The sequence below is a fragment of the Microcaecilia unicolor genome, chromosome 11, assembly GCF_901765095.1.
Source record: "Microcaecilia unicolor chromosome 11, aMicUni1.1, whole genome shotgun sequence".
NCBI classification, from domain to species: domain Eukaryota; kingdom Metazoa; phylum Chordata; class Amphibia; order Gymnophiona; family Siphonopidae; genus Microcaecilia; species Microcaecilia unicolor.
Genome location: NC_044041.1, coordinates 64868622 through 64874621, shown reverse-complemented (window position 1 = coordinate 64874621; position 6000 = coordinate 64868622). Strand labels below are relative to the sequence as shown.

The 6000-nt window shown below is 41.4% G+C and overlaps 1 long non-coding RNA gene across 1 annotated transcript in view; it reads right to left on the bottom strand.

Moving 5' to 3' along the window:
* Nucleotides 1-285: 285 nt before the first annotated feature.
* The window catches only part of LOC115480369, a 29714-nt gene continuing 23999 nt past the window's right edge, over nucleotides 286-6000 (bottom strand). The window contains exon 3 of the long non-coding RNA XR_003943814.1: nucleotides 286-429. This is a non-coding gene — a long non-coding RNA (uncharacterized LOC115480369). The remainder of the gene's footprint in view (nucleotides 430-6000) is intronic.

The following is a 6000-nucleotide window of genomic DNA, read 5'->3' as shown; positions in this document are numbered from 1 at the left end:
TCTCATTTAGCAAAATATAAATGTTTTGTTCTGTAGTGATCTTCATATTTTCAAATTCTTTTTGAGTATAACAATTTTAAAAAGCTGACATATACAGATAAAACCATATAAAGTTATTAAAAAAACAGATCAGTCCTTATGCTGCTCTTTCCTTTCAGTACCAGGTTACATTCTGACAACTTGTGATGACACTCTGAATAATAATCAAAATCATTTCAAACAAAATAAAAATACAACTTCATTACTTCAGCTACCATAGCCAGGAAATCCGTTCTGCACTGCTTCTACCAACTCTCAAAAACAGTAACAAAAAGAAGAAAAAAAAAACCCTTCAAAACAAGTCAAACTAGTAAAATAAATAAAAGTCTTGTGGTTCGAGAGGTGAGATGCTCCAGACAGGACACAGAGGGGTTTCCCCTCAACAGGACTCTGCGGGAACACAAGTAGCAGGCTATTATATTACATGACAAAACAACCTTATTTCTTAGTTTGCTGTTTCCTCCTTTAGGTCTCCTATGTCATCCCCTAATATATTTTCTGAGGGTGTCATATTCAATAGCACTTATCTATACACATATGTGCCTTATCCACCAATTTTCAGAGGCATTATCTGGATAGTGTTGCTGAAAATTCTTACAGACCATCTCGGCAGGGGTGGAGTATGGTTCTTCCAGTTAACTCTATGGATAGTAGTGATATTCAGCCACTATACATATAGCTATGTGGCTTAATTTAGGCCTAATATAAACTGCATAGTGGAGTGGAGGAGTGGCCTAGTGGTTAGGGTGGTGGACTTTGGTCCTGAGGAACTGAGTTCAATTCCCACTTCAGGCACAGGCAGCTCCTTGTGACTCTGGGCAAGTCACTTAACCCTCCATTGCCCCATGTAAGCCACATTGAGCCTGCCATGAGTGGGAAAGCGCAGGGTACAAATGTAACAATTAAAAAAAAAATATTTGGTTAGCAAGAACTGTCTCTTACATGTTTGTGTACAGTGCTGTGTATGTCTAGTAGAGCTATAGAAACAAAACGTAGTAGTAGTTGTACATCACCTTATAGCTATATAATTAGTCACTGATATTGCCTTATGGTTATATGGATGGTGGCTGAGCGGATCTTACTTTAATTGTGTTTATTTTTCCTGAAGTCCCTTTTTATACTACAGCCCTGCATCCCATGGTTCAGTGTGATGTCTACATGAGGAACAGATGAGGATTTACACAGCAGCACTTTCTGCCTCAGTATATTTACATTCAGATGAGCTTTCAAATATTTAAACAATACTCCTCAGGAACTGAATACAAAACTCGGTGAAAAGAATTAGTGTAATTTTCTTTTCATTGGCAGTTGCATTCTCTCTAAGCACAGGGTTTCCATGTGGAGCCGCTCCATCTTGGATTGAACCCATTCAATATCATGATGGGCCTCAAACAATACAATCATGTTTGGAGCTTCAACCATTCAATAATAAAATCTTCCTTTGCTCTGGATCAGAAATCCACAGAGTATCTGGGATTTCTCGCAATTCCTGGTCAAGTCCCTGCCTTTCTCCCTACAGTAACTCAAGATTTCAGAGTTCTGCTGACAGAAGCAGGTATGTGTCCGGAGCACTAGCAGAGCTATGCAGGCAACAGTAAAATCACAAATGCTCAGATTTACAGAATCACTTTAAAGCTACTGACCAACCCTTATCCAGTAAATACAATTAAAGTCTCATTGATAAGAGAATCTAGTGAACCCAGGTAAAAAAAGAGAGAGGAGATATGATAATGACATTCATACACATCAAAGGAATAGATCAGACAAAAAGCATACCTTTTTCTGAGGAAAGACTGCTCTAGACCAGGAGGCAGACAAGAGAAGCAACATCAGAAAACATTTCTTCACAGAAAGGATAGTGGATATATGAAATGGATTTTCAGTGGAGATGGGTGATGATACCAGAATTCCAAAAGTATAGAATTAGCGCAAGTGAAGGAAAGCTAGAGATTGGTGTCTGTGGCATTGCACCAGATGGGCCCAGTTCTCTTTATCTTAGGTCACTGTCCCACTGTATATAAGAGTGGTAGGACCACCCTTCACTCTCTCAGAACAGAGTCAAATGGAAAGATAACAAAAGCACAACCTAGCAAAACTGCCGGTATCATTATAGGTACCAGCAAGCTACAACTACCCAGAAACCAAGTAGGTCTATTCCGGCACCTTCATGGTGACTGGGTACTATCCAACAAGGCAGGTACCTAGGAGGCCAAATCAGCAGGTAACAGTCTTACTAGTATTGGTAGCTGTCTAGATTATTTCAAAGCTTGGTAGTTAAGTCATGAGAAGATTGAATATTGGATTAAGTATGGGAGCTTACATGCTTATTTATCTAAATTGGAAGCGAGCCAAAGAAGACAACAAAAACTGACTTTGCTAAAGAGGAATGGTCTACAAGCTGTCAAACGTCTACACTGACAGCTGGGATACAGCCTTAGCAACATAGATAAGAATAAGTGGCCAGATTGGACAAGCCCATTGATGTTTTTTTTCTATTATCAACTACTGTGTTCCTATGTGTAGTAGGTCATTTGGGGCCCCTTTTACCAAGCTGCAGCAAAAGGGGGCCTGTGCTGGTGTCGGCGTGTGTTTTTGATGCGCACTGAGGCCCCCTTTTACCACAGCTGGTAAAGGGGTACTCTTTCTTTTCTGCAGGAAATGGCCATGCGGCAAGTTAAGGAAGTAAGTTTACTTCCCAATTCTGCAGTTTCTATACTATACACCTTTAACAAAGACAACAGATCATAATCCTTAATTTGGTCCTTGAATTACCCCCCACGTAATGCTGTATCATCATCCAGAGAATATCTCATTCTGCATTTCCCTATTTGTAGGAATGTAATCTATAAAACAATTCACAATGCCAGTTTTTCATATCAAGGCACTAAAATTTGGAATTCTCTACAAAAAAACAATTAAATGCACAGATGATTACCTGAGAGCATAGTGAAGGCGGTTAGCTTGGCAGAGTTTAAAAAGGGGTTGGATGGTTTCCTAAAGGACAAGTCCATAGACCGCTACTAAATGGACTTGGGAAAAATCCACAATTTCGGGAATAACTTGTATAAAATGTTTGTACGTTTGGGTAGCTTGCCAGGTGCCCTTGACCTGGATTGGCCACTGTTGGGGACAGGATGCTGGGCTCGATGGACCTTTGGTCTTTTCTCAGTATGGCATTACTTATATACTTATATGTACCTGTCCTTCAGAAACCTACTGAAAACTAATTTTTTTTCGGAAAACAAAGAATTCTATTTGAACATTATCCATCCATACAATTTCATATGTTATATTTGTTTTACAAAGCCAATGTTATAGCATTATTTATTGTACTTTATAATCTGTTTATGTAATTTTTAATATGTAATCATTTAATTGTTTGATGTAAGCCACATTGAACCTGAGTCACACTCAAGCTAATGTGGGCTAAAAATGTCATAAATAAATAATGAATAAATAAAGCACTTGTTGCACAGCCATTTCGGGTGGGGGGAGGGGGGGAGGGGAAGAGCCCTTACCTGCGCCAACCTGGCAGTAACCGGTACATGGGGCTGCAGTAGCCCGGTGGTACTTCCTGTTTAGTGAGCGGTAAGCCCGAGTTGGGCTTACCACCGCTTTGTAAAAAGCACCCTTGCTGAATTTGGAAAAAACAATCTTGAAGGTTAAAAAAAATTTTTTTGATTTGACATCTAGGGTATACGGTTTGCTGTTATGTGATATGAACAAGTGTACAACAAAGTTTAGGAAAATATGGATGACAAATGCGAATAATCAGTGGAACAAGCTTCCTTTGGATATTCAACATTTTAATTCTTATTGTTTCATATTTCAGTTAAAAATGTTTAAAAGATTCCTCCTTTAAAGTTTTAGAGGCTTAATATTATTGTAATGTTTTATTTTACTTGATCTGTTTCAGTTCCTGTTGTTGATCCTTGGATATCTTTTGTTCTCCATCATCATCATTATTGTTATTATTATTATGAGCTCTTAGGTTTTTAGTTATTTTTCTTATTTGATTTCTATATCAAGAACCAATAAAACAATCATATCAGCGGTCATTTTAGAAAGGCTGTTTGCATTTGAGATGCACATAAAACATTTTTTTTTTTTTGGAAAATGTCTTTATTAAGTCAGTACAACATTGACATTTATAAAAGGTAAGCCGTAAGAACACATTGCTGCCACTACAAAAGATATTCATTTGCAAATAGTTGCTTAGCCTATGTGTAACACACACTATTCAGAAGGAAATAGAACATAAAAGACTCATCTCTGACTCAATTTTTGAACTAAAATGCCCCCTCCCCTCCCCCCCACTGTCCATTCACCACATCTTTAGGAAGCAGCCCCTGCCCATTAATATCTGACGGAATCGGGATCACCCCCTTTCAACCCTCACCCACGTGACTAGGATGACTATCAGAGAGTAGCATCTTCAGCTTGATGCTCTGCCATAAGCAAAGAAGAGACTCTGCTCCACAACCAACTGGCCATTTCGCGCATGAGGCCGTACCAAGCAACTATTGAAGAGGGTGTGCTGTCTGCCCAGGCCTGTAGAATGCATTTTTTAACAAGTAAGGTGGCTACCAGAATAAACTTACATTGTGCCTCTCCCAACCCATGATCTCTGAGAGTAGCCGCGCAGCCCAACATTATTGCCGAATATGACCACTCAGGACCACTCAATAGTCCCAAGAGCACCCAACCAAAGTGGTGTCAAAGTGCTACATTCCATAAAAGAGTGTAGAAAAGTGCCCACATGCGCCTTGCATTTGACACACGTATCATCTGCCCATAACCCCATGACTCTCGCTTTTTGTTTGGTGATGTCTATGCATGATACGATTTTGGATGTCCTGGAGTGCCGCAACTCCCGAATGTTGCCCCCAACATGTCCTCTGATACATGATCTATTATGTCCTTGTTCCTGGTGGTACGAATCAGCTGGTACCATTATGTCAGTTTTAAGCCAGGGGAAATTTGTAAAACACATAATCCAATTGCGTAAAGGTTGCCTGCCCTCTTTGCTTACGCTCAGCTACCAAAATGTAGTCTCTCACCTGAAGGAAAGCAAAAAATTGTGAATTGGGGATTTGCCATGCACGCCTAGCTTGCTCGAGTGAGGAAAAGATCTCACCTCCCAACTGTCTAAAGTGTCCCAAGTACTGACACCCACCTCTCCTCCACTGTCTAAACACAGAAGCCTCCATACCCGCGGGAAAGTCAATGTCAGAGTTAGAAAGGGTCCCAACCCTCTCATCGCTCCGCCATGCTCCCTCCACCACCTCCAAGTGCACTGCACCGCAGCCAAAAAAGGATTCCCCCCTCAGCTCCCCCAGCCTCCGGGGATGCCGAGATTCTAGTACAACAAATGGGTCATAAGGTGCACACCAGCTTGCCCAAAAGTCAACAGGGGAGAAGAAACTGGCCCCCAAGTGAGCCTCATGGATCTAGTGCATAAGCGAAGCGACATTGTAAGCCCGCAGATCAGGTAGGCGAAGTCCCCCCTGAGCCCTGTCCAGCGTCAATTTAGCAAAAGATATTCTCGGGCGTTTCCAGTATCATCTCTATGCTGATGACACCCAACTGTATCTCTCCACACCAGACATCACCGCGGAGACCCAGGCAAAGGTATCGGCCTGCTTATCCGACATTGCTGCCTGGATGTCCAACCGCCACCTGAAACTGAACATGTCCAAAACCGAGCTTATCGTCTTTCCACCAAAACCCACTTCTCCTCTTCCTCCACTTTCTATCTCAGTTGATAACACCCTCATCCTCCCCTTCTCATCTGCCCGCAACCTCGGAGTCATCTTTTACTCCTCTCTCTCCTTCTCTGCGCATATCCAGCAGATAGCCAAGACCTGTCGCTTCTTCCTCTTTAACATCAGCAAAATTCGCCCTTTCCTCTCTGAACACACCACCCGAACTCTCGTTCACGCTCTCATTACCTCTCGCCTG